Genomic DNA, 18891 nt, shown 5'->3' on the forward strand with positions numbered 1-18891 from the left:
CTATTTTTTATTTTCATCCATCCGTTGCTGGATAGTGTTATTATCCATTTTGTTAAGATTTCAGGTTCTACACCCTGGACTGTGCTGCAGGCTATCTGGAAGGGAAAAATACTCTGTCTTGTACATAGCTTGCAAAGTGTTTTAACATCCTTGAGGTAATATAATGAATACAGAGAATGTCCTCATATATCAGTGTTTCACCTTTTTGAGATTCTGACTTCAATATTCATATTTATAAATAAATGTCACAAATGACCGTTTCAGAACAGAAAGTTGGAAATTAATAAAAGCTTCCTGATAAGTCAGAAAACACAGACTGCCACAGACTGCAGACAAACAAGGCAGTGCTCTTTTTTTTTTTTTCACTATATCAAAAATTAGTTTAGTGTTCCCAAAACTGGCAAAGATTTGTCCAGTGAAAGCCGTGGAATTATTAGACCACTGGAGGAGGCTGCTGACAAAAAGGTCCATCTGCCTTTGTGAGTGACATATCAGGTTATTTTCCTTTTCAAAAATACAGATTCATATCCTACGTATTTTCCATTTAGAGTTTCAGCCATCACAGCAATTTTCAGTTTGAACAGGCAACAACTGCAATGATTCAGTGTAACTTTTAAGGAGTATATTTACACAGGATTTTAGTGGCAACTTGGCTGACTTCAAAACTCTTCTCAGCACACAATTTTTTCAGGTTGTCATGAATTTAAGAGGATTCTCTGTTCATAATTTCCATATGCCTGGACCACAGCTTTATATGTAGCTGTCAAAATACATGTCAGGAGCCAAGCTTTCTGTATGATGCAGGTTTTTGGTGGACAAGCTTTAAACCAAGTTAGCCCATTGAAGGTAAAATATATTCAGCTAAAATCTGTTTTCCTTAATATTGGATATATGCAAAGTAAACTCCACAGGTTTTGCTGAGGTGTTTTTTGCAGGGGGCTCTGAGGGCTTTTTTTTTTTTTTTATGAATGTGTAATTTTATGTTTTGGTTACTAATTAAATCTGCAAATCAGTCTAATCTTTAAGTTGATTAAACAAGAGGGTTGTAAGAAATATATAGCAAATATTCAGCAAGATATTTTCTTCAGGGGATACTGCTTATAGCAGAGAAGCAAAGGAGTACTATTTATAATTTAGATGAGCTAAACATGAGATAAACCCTGCCCTTCCCAAAGTTATTATCTCTTCCTTATTTCACAAGTGTAACCAACTATGAATCACGAAAGGAGGAAGGTGCTGGAAAAGCATCTTCTATGTCTGGCCATCTAGTCAGAGGGGCACTCCCTTCAGAGAAAGGAGACTCAAGTTTCCTCTTTCAGAGTTCAACCACTAAACTATCACTGGTTATAATCAGCTCCTTTATCTAGATCAGTGGTACACCTCTACGCAGAGGTGTGTCTAGAGTGTGGAGCTGAATTTTCTCTCTCTAGAGTCAGGTCAGGAGAATCCCAGTCTGGTAGTATCTGTTTACCTGTATAAATTACCCCTTTTAAATTTTCTATGTACATCTGTTTTTCACTTCATTTAGATACAGTAAGTGCAATGTATAAGGCCTTAGGATGTGACTCAGATACTTAATGTACTTCACAAAACCATAGAAAAAAAGAATAGTTTGAGTTGGAAGGGTCATAAAGACCATCCAGTTGCAATCCCCTGCCATGGGCAAGGACATCTTCCACTAGACCAGGTTGCTCAGAGCCCCACCCAGCCTGGCCTTGAACACTTCCAGAGCTGGGGCATACACAGCTTATCCGGGTGTCGTGGTTTGAATCTTGTTTTCCCCCAGAGGTTAAATTAAGTGGTAGACCCCAAGGGGTGGAAACCCCTGGAAGTTTTGGAGTTCTGCCCAATGGGCGCTTCTGCAGAAATGTAAACATATCACAAGCTCACCGGAAGAGAAGAGTTGTAGTTTGGTGGTTGAGAAGAGGTGGCCATGTTGTAGAGCCACGAGGAAGGGGCTCTGAGCCCCTTGGGCCCTCTGGGGCCTCCCAGCCCCTGGCTGGGGGCTGCGGGGACCTGGAACAGCATAAAGCTGGGCTAGGTGCCTGTAGTTATGCCGGGAGATGTTTTCTCCATGGGCACAGAGCAGCAGCCGACACTGGCCGGAGAAACGGTGGCAGAGAGCCAGGATAGATAACACCTGAACTGAAGGAGCAGCAGAAGCAACATGCAGCACCAGAGAGAAGACTCCTGGAAGGAGAGCCGGGAAGAAGAGAGAGCCAGCAGCCTGAGAGACAGAGTTCTGGGGGTAAGACTGTACCAGCCCCCCAAAACTCCTTTGAGACCTCCGAGAAAGGAGGAGTAGATGGACTCCTATTTTAGAGGAGCCTTGGAGTATGCAGCACCAGAGAGAGAGAGGAGCTGAGAAGCTCAGAGCGTCCCGGAGTTGGACCGGGACGGCCAGAGGAATGCGGGGGGAGTTGACCTTGGCTCCCCCCCCCTTGCACTGCTGCCACGGTGGCAGCCTGAGGCAGGGCACAGAGGCCCTGCAGAGGAGTTTGAGTCTCCTGGAGATACCAGACCGTCACGAAGACCCCCCTGTGTCTTCGTGATATGACGTGGTGAAATGACCTTGTCTGGGGTCACGAAGCCCACGGAAGACCCCTCGGTTGGAGGCGATGGGGCCAAGAGAGGCTTGGATACCTCCCTCGTGGATGCTGGCAGAAAACCAGCCAAAGCCGCTGCATCAATGTGAAGAAGACAGACTGCTGCCTCAGAAGATGCTGCTGCTTAAGGACTGGAAGGGATCTGTCCTTCTTTCCCTCCTGGACTTTTATTTGGAGGGGAGAAGAGATCTGATCCACTGTAAATACATACGTCATGGTAGAGATAGTTGTGATCATGTGTATAATGTGATGTGGTATTTATTTGTATAGTCATTGTAATATATTCCCTTTCCCCCACTTTGAGTCTGGTGTGTTTTGTCTGGAAAAAACCCATATCACATTAGGTTGAGATGTGGGAGGGGGGAATGGAGCTAGGGAATTGGATTTTGGGGCTATCTCAAACCATGACACTGGGCAACCTGTTCCGGTGCCTGATCACCCTCACAATAAAGAATTCCATCCTAATATCTAAACTAAATCTACCCTTTTTCAGTTTAAAGTCATTACTCCTTGACCTCTCACTACGTGCCCTTGTCAAAAGTCCCTCTCCATCTTTCTTGCACTTGGCTAGACTTGTGCATTTAGTGTTATTTTAACTGTTCTACAATATAGAATCATAGAATTGTTAAGGTTGGAAAAGACCTCTAAGATCAAGTCCAACCTTTTAACCCAGCACTGTCAGGTCCACCACTAAACCATGTCCCCAAGTGCCACATCTGCTTGTCTTTACACACCTCCAGGGACAGTGATTCCACCAGTACCCTGAGTAACCTCCAATATAATCTTCCCTTGGTGCAATATGATGCCACTTCCTCTTGTCCTGTCACTTGTCTGGGAGAAGAGACCAACCCTCATCTGGCCACAACCTCCTTGTAGGAAGTTGTAGAGAGTGAGAAGGTCCCGCCTGAGCCTCCTTTTCTCCAGGCTGAACAACCTCAGCTCTCTCAGCTACTCGTCATCAGACTTGTGCTCCAGACCCTTCCCCAGCTCCGTTGCCCTTCCCTGGACACACTCAAGCACCTCAATGTCTTTCTTGTCGTGAGGGCCTCAGAACTGAACCCAGGATTTGAGCTGTGGCATCACCACTACCCAGCACAGAGGGACAATCTCTGCCCTGGTTCTACTGATCACACTATTGCTGATACAGGCCAGGCTGTCATTGACCTTCTTGCCTACCTGAGCACACACTGGCTCATGTTCAGTCATTGTCCATCAGCACCCTCTGGTTCTTTTCCTCTGGGCAGCTTTCCAGCTACTCTGCCCCAGCCTGTAGGGTGGCAGGGCTTGTTGTGACCCAAGTGGAGGACCCAACATTTGGTCTTGTTATGCTCAAAGTAGTAGGGATGCGGAATAATTTAGGTAGACTATCTTGGTTCTGGTCAGGAGCTTGCTGAGCTCCTGCTTAAAGTTAAACCAGATTAAATCTTACTACAATTTCTCCACTTTTTATGTTCCTGGTCTGTAGATTTTTTACACTGAACTTTGAGCAGACTCCACACCACTCTGAGGGTTGACAGCTGAGTTTGGTGTAAAAACTTTACCTCTGTAATCATCGGCAAGTCACAGGGTCACTCTTAGCATGTCTTTTTAATGTCTCCCTTACATTTCAAAGAGGTAGCTTTGAGAGGTGAGAGGGTTAAGTACACCTTCATGCAATTAATAATCAGACCTATTCTTTTTTAGATAAAAAATTGACTACATCATAGAAATGGGAGAACAGATAATTATTTATCAAAAGGATAATAAGGTCCAGGAAGAACACACTGAGCCATCTTAGTGACAAAGCGAGTAATGCTGCTTTAACCATTTTAATTTATGAAGAAATCAGCTTTGTGAACATTTGACAAAATAATACATCTTCATGCAATTTCAAGTTTGTTAAGTGGGTCTCTTAATTGCAGGTTGAGAGGAGCACAAACTGTCTGTATCTATGTCTAACTAAAGTCAGACATAATTAGCATTCAAAATCACTCCTTAAGGAAACTATTATGTATTTATGTGAATTGTTCATCTGTACTTCTCTGTCACACGTACTTTAGTGGGCTGCAGTAGCATGACGACTTTCTACTGTACTGCTTTCACTGGCTATATATAGAAATACAAACTACTTTAAATCTACTTTTATTCAAATCAAAAGAAAAAAAACCGGAGGCCAAAAAATCCACTAGTAAGGGAGACAGAAAATACTCCAATTTTGATTATTAAAAGTTACAACTTACTGGAAAATATTTTTTATTAAAATATAAATAGAAGAGTGAAGACAGGGTGAACGAACAGGATTTTTTTGATTTGTAATGGGATCCTTTTGGCCCTAGTAAGGATTAAAAAGTCATGAATACTTGAAAGAGCTTTCACAGAGCTATATGTACACATGTTTAGTATCTAAAAAGTGAATCTGCTTTCTAAAGGCCTTTCTCTAAATGGATAGACTGAGTTTATTAAGATGTTTAGTTTTATTTTAATCTGCTCAGCTCTTTTTTTAATACCTCGTTAAGGACACAGTTTACCTCAGAATGTTACTCACATTTCAAATATTGAGATCTTTTAAAAATTGCTTGCCTAAGATCTTTGGATACATAAGATTTCAGTTTTGAAACTGGAGAAGTGACATAGTAAGGTGAAATGAAGTAGCACAGCTTGCTCCTTGAAGTTGGTTTGCAAGTCTGTGACATTGTTTATGCCTTGGTTATTTATACTCCAAGGAAGCTTGTTCTTAAAAAAAACAAAGGAACTATGAAAGGAATGAGGTCTCTGGACACAGCAAGGTAGAAGTGTGTGGGAAAACTGGGAGATGAAGCCTTCAGGACCACAAGAAGCAGTCACAGAATCAGAATCATAGAATATCTCAGGATGGGAGGGACTCATAAGGACCATAACACCTAACTTCCTTCTCCTTGCAGGACTACCTAAAACTCATAGGACTGAGGGTGTTGTTCAGAAGGTGTTTCTTTCACTCCTTGATACAGTTTGGATCGTGATCCAATATTCAGTTAAACTTGTTTGCAGTCAGTGTTTGTATCCAAGGTAACAAATCCTGTGGTTTGGTTCTGGGCCCTCTGGGAAGGCTTCATTCACAATTTTCAGGATTCAACTTCAAGAAGGTTTCATGATTGCTGAGAAAAATGGGAATAGACAGAGAAGCATTGTGTATATTTCTACACAATTTTCTGCCTCCAGTAAGCACAACTACAGAGCCTATAGGAGGTGAGAAAGAATTAAAAACTATTAAAACTGGTTGGGGAAAAAGGCAGGAAAATTGAGACACATGAAGAGAAAAAGAACCAATGAAGCATATGCAGTTAAGGAAACTGGGTTAGAGAAAGTCTGGAAAGCTAAGGAGAGAAGCAAATGTGATTACTCAAAAGAAGAAAAGGGGAAAATGCATGCTGTGAGTCAGGGAGGTATAAAGAAGGGTTAGATAAAGACCCACCTGCAGAGGCAACCAAATGCATTACCCTGAGGAGCCACATTATCTGTAGACAGAGATTAAAACACCTCAAAGGTATGAGAAGAAAATTTCCCTTCCTTTCTCTATCACAGAAAACTTGGGAAAAAAGAACTGAAGAGTGTTAATAGGATGATGGTGACTGAAGTCAGAAGTACAGCCAGGCTTAGAAAACATGTTTATATGATTTGACATTAATATCAGACAAGTGTCTATGAAAGTGATAGAGGATACATGTACTATCCCATAAAATGCCATCTTCATGCTAGTCACTGTCCCAGCTGGTGTATTTTTATCTAATTCCAAAGTTGGTTGTGGTGAGTATAACTTTATATTTCTAATATACATTATACTACTGGGAAATAAAGCAGCCATTGTTTAGATGCATAGCTGCAGATGGCACAAGTTTCAGTGCCATGTTTTAAATTACTGTAAAAACACAGGAAACTAGCTGTTGTACAAATAAATGCTGGCATTGAGGTTCTCATGAGGCTCTGGGGATGAGTAGCAGCTTTTTAACCTCTGGGTAACACGGTTCAATATCAGTTCAAGGGATTAATAGCGAAGGAAAAAAGCTCTGTGGCCTGCATGACTTAAATTGGTGGTTTCAGCCCACATCCCTGCAGAAGTGTTGCCACGGTCAGGAAACTTTAACGTTATAGCTGAACTGTCACAGGAACTTGTTACCCATATGCTTTGGAAATAAAAACCTTAGATTTATGAAAGGAGTTGCAGCAGTGGTGCCTGAGATCTCAGGGCCAGATGCTGACACATCTTTATTTTAAATTCCAGACACTGAAAAGGCATCAACTGCCTGTGTAACTGAGGTCACAAAACACATGCAAAAGAGTTATTTGTTCCCCCCGAGGTCAGAAATCTTCACAGTATAGTTTATTACTGTCTTAATGAAACCAGTCCCCATTGCTATTAAGTGGAAGATGCATTATACTAATATTATAATTAAAGGACTTATTGCCTTTTTTTTTTCCCCATGAATTTTTATGATTTGCACAGTCTGACTGTAGTTTCTCACATCTGATGAAATGGTTGAATGGATTGGAACTCAATACAGTGAAGACATATCATTGTTATATATGTGGTATATAGGCATTCCACTTCTACTCTTGACATCTGTACCCTAAAGAGCTTTTACTTTAAATAGGAGATGCCAGGAAAACTTAAAGCAATGTTGGCTGATGGAGGCTGTTGGAGATTCACAATGAACACAGGAAGTGTGACACTCTTGGCAGACTATGTTAATTGTTTACCTTTACTGTGATTTGGCTTTGATGGTTCCAATTAAAAAAAAAAAATCAAAAAAAAGAGGACAAGGATATTTCTGTCACCAAATTCTCCTCATATGACTGAGAGAAGAGGCAAATCTGTGATTGCACTGTGCATATATTTACATTACATATCCTCTGCTAACATTCCTCATCTGAATGATTTAGTGGATTTAGTGTAATCACTCTATGTAACAAGAAGAAAAGGGATTTGATAATGTTTTATTTGCACTACAGAGCTGACTCTAGACAGAAAAACAAACCCATACCTTGGCTATGCTCTTGAATCACCGAAGAGGTAAAATTTTACAGGATAAAAGGAGAACATGTGGAAGAAATTTACCTCACGGGCACTGAATTTGAGAACAAAGCAGAAAATTCTGTTGGAAGAAACATATCAGCAAAAATATCAGTCAGCAAACAAAAAGGATTCTTTTATAATAAGTTCAAATTTCTGTAATAACCATAGACAGGAGAAAGTTATAACTGAGGAAAGAAATATTAACATACCTGGAGTGGACTACTGAGAGAGAGGATTCCTGTCTCTTGCTGCCCTAGCTCCTCCTTGGAATACGTTACACTTTTATTACTTCTTTCGTAAGAGATGCCTAGCACCTTTCTTTTTTATTAAACCTATTTTTTATCATACTTTGAAAATAGAATCTTTCTTGCCACTGGAAATCAATACAGAATATATATATCTTCTTTGTGTGTGTGTGTGTGTGTGTGTGTGTGTGTGTGTATACAAACCTAAACCACTGAACATGGTAAATGTTGAATAAAAATGTAGTGATAATGGAAAAAAACCGCAAATAAACCAAACAAAAACCTAACCTAAATACCTACTCATCATTTTTATTAGTCATTATTACAGCCAACTAAATTCAACAAAAATCTCCATCAGATTTTTCAATGTTGTCCTTCATCTTTACAGACAGGTAAAAAAGGGAAGACAAAACCCATCCTGTTTTTTGGGGGGCTGATAATATTCCAAGACACATTTGAAACAATTCACATATTGAGAAGGCTGGTGACCTGAATGTGGCTAATATAATGACATAAATTGACTAACACTGACTCTCAAAAAGGAACACAACCTACTACAAAAGGGAAAAATAATATATCTTGAGTGTTTTCAAAGTCTAAGCAACTATGCTGATCAGTGTGTGGCCAAGACTTAAAAATGATTAGAGAAGATATAAACACATGACACTTTAAAAGGATCAATAATAGGCTGAATGATGTGTTAGACACAGGATGGTTTAAATGGGTTTAGAAATCAAATCAAATGTCAAATATTGCACCTTCTCCAAGTAGAAATATGAGTAGAGGTTGAATGCACAATTTTACTCTGGGCATCTCGAGATGCTGGTGTTGACTGCCTGGAATGGGAAAGTACCCCAGAACCTTTAGAGCCAACAATGTCTTTCTGTTGAAAGTTTGGTTCCCAAATCCTACAGTAAGAATGAGACTTCAGTTGATTGAGATAAAATGCTGTCCCTACTGAAGGGGAGTGAAACTCACCTTAGCTCCAGGAGGGCTACAGTTTCATCTTTGGTCAAAGAGGAGTTTGTTTTGGAGCTCAGGGAGAAGGGGAAAAAATCAGAAGTTGGATGTAGTTGAAAAGGGGACAGAGGAAGAACACTGTTTAAATCACATACTTTAAACCTTCTTATTATGGTTCTTTAAGAAACCCAAATAATTCTGCCTTCTCTCTTTATATGCTAAACCAATTGAGGCTAGAGGGAACAAATATCAATTAAATTATTTATTTCTCAGTACAGGTGAGTGTCATGGCCTGTAGACAGATATAGGCAGATACTCTGATTAAATTTCTGCTTAAACAAATTTCAAATTCTGCAAAACTCAATATTTCTGTGATTTTGAATTATACATATTTATTACCATCAACTTTTTCATTAATATAATGTTGAGGAGTCTTAATTGTAACAAAAAAATTAAAAAAACCCAAAGTTACTTTAGTCACATAGCAAATTTCCAATATGTTTCCATCAAGTTTCCAAGTATTGTTGACAGCCTTTAAAAAGATAGTATTTGTATTCTCCAGCCTAGTACAAAATATTTGCTAAATCTTAGCATATTAACTATAAAAACAAGTATTTTTTAAACTTCAGTAGAGTTACTAGCCAAGAAGAATTAGACTTGTGAACTAATTTCATAAATCATGAAGTACTGCTTTTAGAATAATGTCCTTTTCCTGGAGTTAAACAATATTTTCTCCTCTAATTTTTACTTTCCTTGTGTTACTGGTTGGTTTCCCTCACAGAGCATGTGCTTTAATTAAGTTTGCTGAGGAATGTTCTTACATTAGTCAGGATTCTATGTGCGGGATAGCAAAGAAAAGAAAAAGAAAAAGAGAAAGAAAAGAGAAAAAGAAAGATAAGAAAAGAGTTTGGGAAATGTTGGAACTTACATGAAAAGCACATGGAAGAAGAAGTGCAAGGATTTCTTGCATCTGAGTTTCTCTCCTCTGTCTGAGCCAATCGTGTTTACATATGACCTGCAAACCTCTTTAAAGAGAAAAGAATATAAACTGGAGAAAATCCACTGCAGCAAACAAAAATTAAATAGAGAGAGAAGACCCTAACATCACTACATTTCTGAAGGCTCTCTTTTGTAAGCCAGAAAGCTTTTTAAAGACAGACTTTATGTTAAAATTCGTGCAGTGAACCCATGTGAAAATGGGAGAGCTCAATATAAAAGCTTTTTCCAAATTGACAAAACACTTTGATCATTTGTTTAAAAGCCAGCCTGGGTTTCTGAGTGACATTTTCCATGTGCTGTAGACATTCCTCTACAATTCAAGACGTGCACATAGGCCATGGCTGCAAAGGTAGTCATGTGCCATGAATGCCAGCATTCACATGTGACAAAATACACAAAGACATAGAACATAGTTGTGCTCCATCAGAATGACTGATGTGGCAAGTGAGCTTGGGAAGGAGCAGAAATAAATATGACAATGGTAGCATGAATATTGTGATTAAATAAACGACGTCTTAGTTTGCCCTTTGAACTGATGGTTGGATAAAAACACTTCTCTCCTTTGAAGAATTTGAGTGCTTTTGTCACACTGCTTCTCAAATGTCCTCCAAAAGTTTAGACCTCCTTTCTTGCTGATAATTTTCAATGGGGCAGGAATTTTCATGTGCAGGAATCAGTACATTCTGGTGCAGTAGCAGCAGCAGAACCTTAGGTGATAAGCTTTTTGGGCACCTTAGTTATAAGTGCTGACTCTGGGTTAGAGTGCAAATGCAGCACAATGAAAGCTTAATTCTGTTCTAAGGTCAAGGTCAAGGAGAAAACGGAGGCACTTCAGTACCTCTCCACTTGAGATGGCAATGCAAGCAGCACATCTGAATGCCTTGTGTAGAAGTTCACAGTCTGACTGCTCATGCTTTAGCATTTCTTTGGACTAGATATTCTCTCAAAAAGATTCAAATTCACCACTGAGATTTACTCCCTGGAGGGGTGCAAAAATCTTTTTTCCTTCTTGACTGATTTCCTGATCAGATATGAATGCTACAAATCTACCCCCAAAAAACAGTACAGTGATATAAAGGTGTTTATTCTCATAATTTATTCCTGCTATTTGAAAGGATTTTCTACCATCTTGCTCGAACTAGAGTGTGATGAAGTTGAACAGCAACGTTCAGTGTTGTTTGGGATGTTTATGTCATCCTGCATGAAATTCAACTGCTGATCTTGCATCATATGAATTTCATGTTGGTCATGTGTTGTGTCTTCTAGCACATTTCTAACACATGGGATACTCTGGGACATCTAATATGGAATGAGGTAGATAGGGGAAGTGACTAATGCCCAATTTCCAGATACACTGAATCACAAAATCATAGGATTGCTAAGGTTAGAAAAGACCTTTGAGATCATCAACCCAGCACCACGACCATGTTCACCACTAAACCGTGTCCTCAAGTGCCACATCCACAAATTTTTGAACCCATCCAGGGATAGTGACTCCTCCACTTCCCTGGGCGGTCAATTCCAATGCTTTACAACCCTTCTCATGAAGAAATATTTCCTAATATCCAAGTTATCCAAATATCCTAATATCCAAATTATCCAAATATCCTAATATCCTAATTCCCCTGGTGCAATTTTCCTCTTGTTCTGTCACTTGTTACTGACTTCTAACTCTGTCTGCTTTGAAGAGGATCAGGGGAATGTGTGCAACACACTGTGCAAAAACACTCACTGAGTTGCACGTTCATGCTGAGAAACATTTGGAGATTTTAGTTTAAAGGTGTTACAAAAAATTCCACATTTCATGCTGGACACCAAGAAACCCAGGAATCATCTGCATCAACTTTTCAACTGGACACCCAGAAGTGACACTGGAAACAAAGAAAATTTTAATGCAAACTCTTTACAGGCACAATGTTTTATTATTCTTAAACTGAAGTAAAACTGACAGGAGTTTTTTTCTGGATGAAAATAGAGCCATTTGTTTGATGGCAATAAAGAGATATTGAACTAGTGCCTGGCTGCTCTTTGCAATTTGTAGTACTTGGGAAGTCTTAAAAGAAATTTGACAGTGACAAATAGACATTTATAAAATGTCAAGTAATTCTAAACATGAATTTTCATCTATTTGTAGACTTATTCTGATATCTCAAATGTTACAGAGCTTCCTTTAGACAGTATTTAGCTTCTATTAGGAGTTTTCAGAATCTCAAATGCATTGACAACTTGCATAAAGATATTGTGCCAGTGACACTTGTCACAAATAAATTATTTAAAATGAATGCTTAGTAAATTTTCTGAGTGCATTTTTAATACATTAAACCACTTAGCAGAGAAATTGTTTCCTAAAATAGAAAGTTACCACTTTTCTGAAAAATTCTGAAATCTCATATTGTCACATACGGACCAATTGATAACACTATTGAAATAAATATATTCCCTTTAATGTTAGTTGGATGTCCAAAAAATAAATGCAATATACTACTGTAGTGGAAAATAAAAACCAGGAAATTAAAAATTTCTTCTCAATTTCCTCTAACTTTAGCAACAGTGAAAATTTCTGGTGTATCAAGTTTAGAAGTTAAAAAAAATTTGTTATTCTACAGGATTGGGATTTTGAGCCGGGGTAGAGAAACTTCTATTTTATACTCACGCATACTTTAAAACTTTCATATCTCAATATTTTCATTCCTCCTAAATCTGTGTAGAAAGCAGAAAGCTCCGAATTTTTCATTGCAAGAGATGTATCTGTTTTTATATGAAAGAGTTTGATGAAAGAGTTTATATGAAAGAGTCTGCCAAAGACTTCATGTACTTTCCCATCTCATTCCTGTTATGTTGTATTCAATCGTCTTCTGACAATTCAGGTTTCTTCTGATAAAACCAAAAGATCTATGCTCACCTATGCTGGGAACCAGATCCTACTTCCACAATGTTCTTTCACCTGTAGACCAGAGACATGGAGATCAGCAATGCAAGAACACTTCACAGAGCTATGTCTTCCCTTTTTTCCAGGTGGACACAGCAAGTCTTGAATGTGCAGGGTAAATCATAGGAGTGGGTTCCCATGATTAGCTCCTGAAAAATTATTTTTTTCTTCTTTAGTGGAATAGTCAACTTGATTTCTGAAACTCAATGAGTTATCTGGGATTCTGCATACTACCTTAATTGGATTTATCAAAATATGCTTAATCTTACAAGTGGATCCTGTTTAAACATCCTAGTATTATTTTTCAGGACTATTACTTCTCTACTGGCACAAAAACTGAGTCTGACAGAATATCAAATTTTTCCGTCTGTTAATTTATTGATATCGGTTTGATTCACCTTACTTTGGGAATTATCTGTATATTAATGCATTCTGTTCAGCCAAATTCATTCCTGATATAGCTAAATTTATGTCACAGGCCATTAAATTTCATATTCTAGTCCTAGGCTCATTCATCTAGATTGTCAGGGCTATCCTATAAAGAGATTTTTTACAGAATTGCCTTATGAAAGAGCAACTTCCCTTAGTATCTTAACGTGGTTTATCTTTCCAGTGCTTTGCCTGTCCTGGCTTTATTCAAACCTTTATTAAATGCAGAAAGAAACCCAGAGACAAATCATGGTTATGCTTAACTTTGTTGCCTCTTTCTCTACCCATAAAATATTCTATTAGGAACTTTGATTACTAGTATCTAACTCATTTAAATTTAAAATGTGTAATTCACATAATTGATTGATGAGTCTCTACCACTGTAAAGTATTTGCTAACTGCATTTAGGTTTATACTATTTGTTCATGTGATAACTTGAATCCTTAAATTGTGAATGTTCAGGGCCTTTTAAAATGGAGTCTTATGCTAAAGTTGAATATAAATAAATACTCGCTCAGTACAAACTAGCCCTGTTTGGTTAAGCAAGGTAAAAAGAGATTTTTTTCAACAGCTTCCCTTGAACAGACCTGGGATTGCTTCCTTATGCACTAGTAGCACTGAAGAGTAGAGGTAAAGAAAGTGCACTAGTAAAAAACTAAGAGGAAGAGTAAGTAAAGACAAATGAGAATTTCTCACTATGAGGTAAGGATCAGAAGTCTTTTCAAATTTCTCTCACATGCATTTATATTAGCAAACATTTCAGGCATTTGGGACTTCCTTTGGTGCTGCTGCAGCGTGTTAAATGTTACACTTAGAAACGTGGAGAAAGAATAGAAATCACAGAATATAGAAATAACAACAAAATAATAATAAGAGAAATAAGAACAAAGAGAAAAAAACCACCAAAAACCATCTATCCCATATTGAGAAATGCTGGTGCGAAATCTGAGACTGGCATTCAGATATCTCCAGCAAATGAAAAGGGCACATTTGGAATACCATCAGATCAGGAGTTTCTCTGCCAGCAACTGGTTGATTGCCTCATTCCATTGCTGAAATATTGCCCCTTGAGGCTCCATTATTGCAGTAGCCGTTGGATGTTCATCTCCCATTGCCGCATGAAGTTCCAAAATCTGTTTTCACTGGCACTTATACTTACCTGGAAGATCCATTTCAAAATGAAAATGGAACAGGAAGCAACCTTTTCTCTAAAGCACAGTGATCAAAGAATATTATAAAAATTATGGTATGTTAAAGGAAAAACTAAAAAGAACCAGCAAAGACTATATACATCTTAAAATATATTTGGAGCTGAGATGGCTTCATATAGTTACAAAGACAAATGCAGCAACAGAATATTATGGAAAGAGGTTGATAATAGGAGAGAAATGTTAAGTTTTATATCAGTTTAGTAAGGGAATAAATATAGGAGTGTTGACCTTAATGATACATTTGGAAACTTTTCAGCATTCATGGAAAAGGTTACTAAAATTGCAATCTTCCTTCCTTGGATGACTTGTTTTGTAGACTAAAGTAGGGCCTAAATGCCAGAAGTGAGGTCAAGGTTTTGCAGTGTTGAATGTCATAAAATAAATGTTATAAAGCCAATCCTCCTCATAAAGACCACTGAAGAAATTGTGAAAATATTATGGAACAGTTTTTATAAATGAGCAGTTTTCTTGAACCAAAAACTTAAAGACATTTTCTAATAATACACCTCAGTGAAAAGGTAGGAATTCCACTGCAGCTTTTCGTTTTCTTTCAAAAATATTTCTGAAAATTTTATCTGATATAATATTGAGTATAAAAAACCCTGACAGTTATTTTGAAGAAAGTTTGTGAACCTGGAAAGTTTCATGAAAAATTATTTAGGAGTGCTTCGTTAGTTGTATTAGCCTGTAAGTCTTTAAAACAGAGCTCAAACATGGTAATTCAGATGGTAAATACAAGGAACAGAGTAATCAGCACAGAAACCAGTTACTCTACTTTGCTGTAATACAAAAACCAAGAGAAACTCAGCAAACTCAACTGCAAACAAGCTTCAAAGGTGATTAAAAGAATTTCATATAACAGTGACATATTTTGTGAAATTCATTAGCACAGCATATCACTTTCTGCACTTATGCTTTGTACTGGTTTAAGAATGTTCAGTGTAAACAAAGTTATTAATTAACCTGGATTTTCATATTGACCTTGTTGGATCTCTTCTATTTTCTTTGCTGGTGGTAAGGGTTGACCACAAGTTGACCAGACTGGAACAGAAAATGATACAGCTACCAGTGTGGGTTGGAGTATTTTCTGGCTTATCCTCAGAAACCAGATATGTACAATTTCTCTTCATTTCAAAGGACATTTCTATACATGTTTCAAAATGGTACCATGTTTTCTTCTGTTTAGAATATTGTCGTGGTTTGAAACTCCCAAGAATCTAATTTCTGAGTTCAAGCCCCCCCCCCCCACAGTTTGCCCCTGTGAGAAGGTTTAGTGATGGTATGGACTTGATATCTTTTTCAACTCATGTGGAGAGTTTTCAGATGAAACACAACCATTCGTTATTAGGGGAAGGGGAAAATATTTACAAAGGTTTATTTACACCCACATATATATTTACATTAAATTAAATTTCTCTTTTCTTCAATGAAAGTCCAAGAAGAAAAGAGAAAAAGTCTTTCTATCACTTCTCAGGCCACAGTTCTTTCATTTCAGTTTTTTGTGGCACTGGTTAGTGTCCTTCATTTTTCCCAAGGCAGCAGATTTAAGTGTGGCAGTCAGGATTTTTGTTCTTACTTTGTGAAAATTTCAACCCCGAGCCCGAGCCTTCGGGGGATTTCCTTGTAGATCTTCACTCCTCTTGGGTTAGAACACTGAAGGCAACTTTCAGTTCAGTCTTACTAAAGCTCTTTTGCTCTGTCTCAGCTCGCCAGCACGATAGAAACAGCAGCAGCAGCAGCAGAGGGCACAGCCACCTCCTCTGCATTCCATCCTGGCTCAGCTCTCAGGACAACTCTGGGTTTTTTAGCTCCTTTCTCCCTCTCTCTAGCTGTTGCTGCATTTCGGGACTCCCTAAGGGTTTGGAAGTCCACCCCTCTTCAGGAAGTCTCTGGTTTTTGGGGAAGTAATACAGTATTACCCCAAACCACCTCTGTTGAGTTTTCCTCTGTTTTGTTGCCAGCTCTCCCTCCTGCAGGAACATCTCTGCATCTTTCAGCCGGTTTCACGTTATCTCACTGCTACTGGTTATCTTTTGGCTTTTAACCATCGCTGTCTCTGTTCAGGACTGCTCCGCTGCCGCTTTCAGTGTCTTCTGTTGCTGCTGACAGTAAGGAAACTTTTCCAGCTCTTTATTACAGAACCCGGTCCAGCTTTGACACTATACCGGGTCTCCCATAGCCTCGGCTGGGGGCTGGGGGCCCTTGGCCCCCAGAGGGGCTCACTGGCTCCCTGCCTCCTCGTGGCTCAGATCATGGCTAACCACTTTCTACACAATCTTCACTACCTTCTCTTCCGTTTCTGTGGGCATGTAATTTCCGTAGGGCACACATGGACTATTGATTGGTCCGGTATTATCAATGGGGCAAACCATTACTACCTCAGAGAAAAGGTTTTTCAAACCACCACATCCTCCAAATATATATACTTTTTTGATAGAATCCCATTTCGCTCAAACTTCTTTCAGTTTTTTTTTCCCATGGTTTGTTTTCTCTTCCCTCTCTGGGAAGTAGACCTTGTTGTCAAGTTTCGGAGACTTGGTGGGAAGCCAGCTTGAAACTTGCACAAATGTATAAGAAGGTACAGGTCAGAAAATAGGCATTGGATTGTAATTCTGTCTTCCTTCTAGTACCTCCCTTACCTGAGAAAACCAGACCAGTCACACAGAGGATACAACACTCAAAGATTAGCCGGTCCTCATTGACTGACTATACAGTGGAGACAGAAACAGCTGCCTGAATTTAGCACCTGTGGTTAGCTACTGAAATTTGACCTCTGTGTTTTTTGTTGAATTCCCAGTTGCTGTTCAGTAATCTCACAACAGCAATATCAAAGAAGTCAACTTAGGAAAGAAAGCAGATTTAGTTGCTACATTCTGTTCTCCTGTGCCCATGGGACTAGAGCATCACGGAAAGGGCATGTTAAGCTACATCTGAAAGGTGACCCACAATGCAATCTGGCAGTAAAAGAAAAAGAGTCCTTGTAAAATAGAAGAGAAAGGTGGTGTTGCAGACCAGATTTAATATGAGGAACTCCAAGGGATTGCTTGTGGTCTGTCTTTTTAGCCAGTATTTCAGGAAGTGACACATTAAGGTCTGAAATTTGCATGAAATATAGGCATGGGCTGGACTTCATTTTATCATGATTGGCTATTTCTTTTTGGTTTGCTGATTAGGAGCAGCTGCTGGTTTTAATTTAAATTTCCTCTTTTATTTTTGGCAAAGATTCTCACATTTCTGGATGGATTCTTTTTTCTCAAGATTTTGATGTATTTATTATAAATAGAGAACAATAATAGATAGGATAATAATTTTGAGCTGAAAAAATGCAGCGGGGCCAGTTGGCTTCCTCTGACTCAGTGACCTTTTGATATTAGAAACCACCCACTGCCATTAGTTATATTAAAACTTTGCAGCTGGGTTGCAACAATGACAGAAATATTTACCAGACCCCCATCTTGTCTTCTCAGAGCTACCAATAAGCCTCTTTAGGCAAGAGGAGGGAGCTTATTCAATGTATTTCAAAAGAACACCCTGCTTGGATAAGGTCTGCTCTGGTGGAAAAGGCTGCTGGAGGATCCCCCTGGGAAGGACATTGGCTTTATTAAGGCACCCCAGTAGTTTTACTGCTTGTTGAATCAAACTGTTCCTATAATTGACACCCTTGTTTTCTTTACTTTTTCACTGAAAACCAGTTCTTTCACAATTCTGCCTCCCAAACTATGCTTATAATCAAGTGTAAGTAAAATAATTACTACAGCACAGTGGAAGGTCCTGGCAGTGTATGCTTTTAAAAGAGTCTGGAATAAGAAAAGAAAACAAACAGCAAAAAAACTTTAGCATAGCTGAATATTGAAAGTTTCTAGCTGTGAACAAAAAAATTAACATTTTTTTAATCTCTTGAAAGATGAATCAAGGATGCTGAGTTATAGCAATGTTTCAGAAGTCTGAGATGGAAACAAGCTGTGTGACACCACTGTTGGTACCATTCTGTGCACACAGCGTAAGACATTTTCAGGAGAAAAAATGTGTCACGTGTACAGAGAGGCAGTGGTTGAAAGTTTCCCTTTACCAGAGTAATACTATGGAATAGGTGGAACTGTCTATTTTTCTAAGAGTGCAGTTTGTCTTTTCAGTGCTGGCAGTTCTTATGCCAGAATATGGGGAACCTTCTGTTCATGATGTCAAACCTTAAATATTGTGAACGTGTTCAATCACAGTTCAAATGAATCCCATCTTAGGACAAATCATTCAGAATCTGGAAATAAGAACGATCATATTTTTTGCCTGTTCTTCTCGTAGGAATTTCTAGTTCCTAAATCCTACTGTCAGCACACTCACTTGTGCTCCACATCAGTTGCATCCCACTCAATACACTCAGTCCCTCTAAAGTGTCTGTTTCTCACATGCTGGTATTGCATGGCTACAATGGCAATAAGGTGCTGTTTTCCTCTATGCTACTTGGCATTTTTGTGTGGAACATGCT

This window comes from Manacus candei, unplaced genomic scaffold (assembly GCF_025592945.1).
Source record: "Manacus candei isolate 608988 ecotype Guabito, Panama unplaced genomic scaffold, ASM2559294v1 h1tg000013l, whole genome shotgun sequence".
Lineage (NCBI taxonomy): Eukaryota > Metazoa > Chordata > Aves > Passeriformes > Pipridae > Manacus > Manacus candei.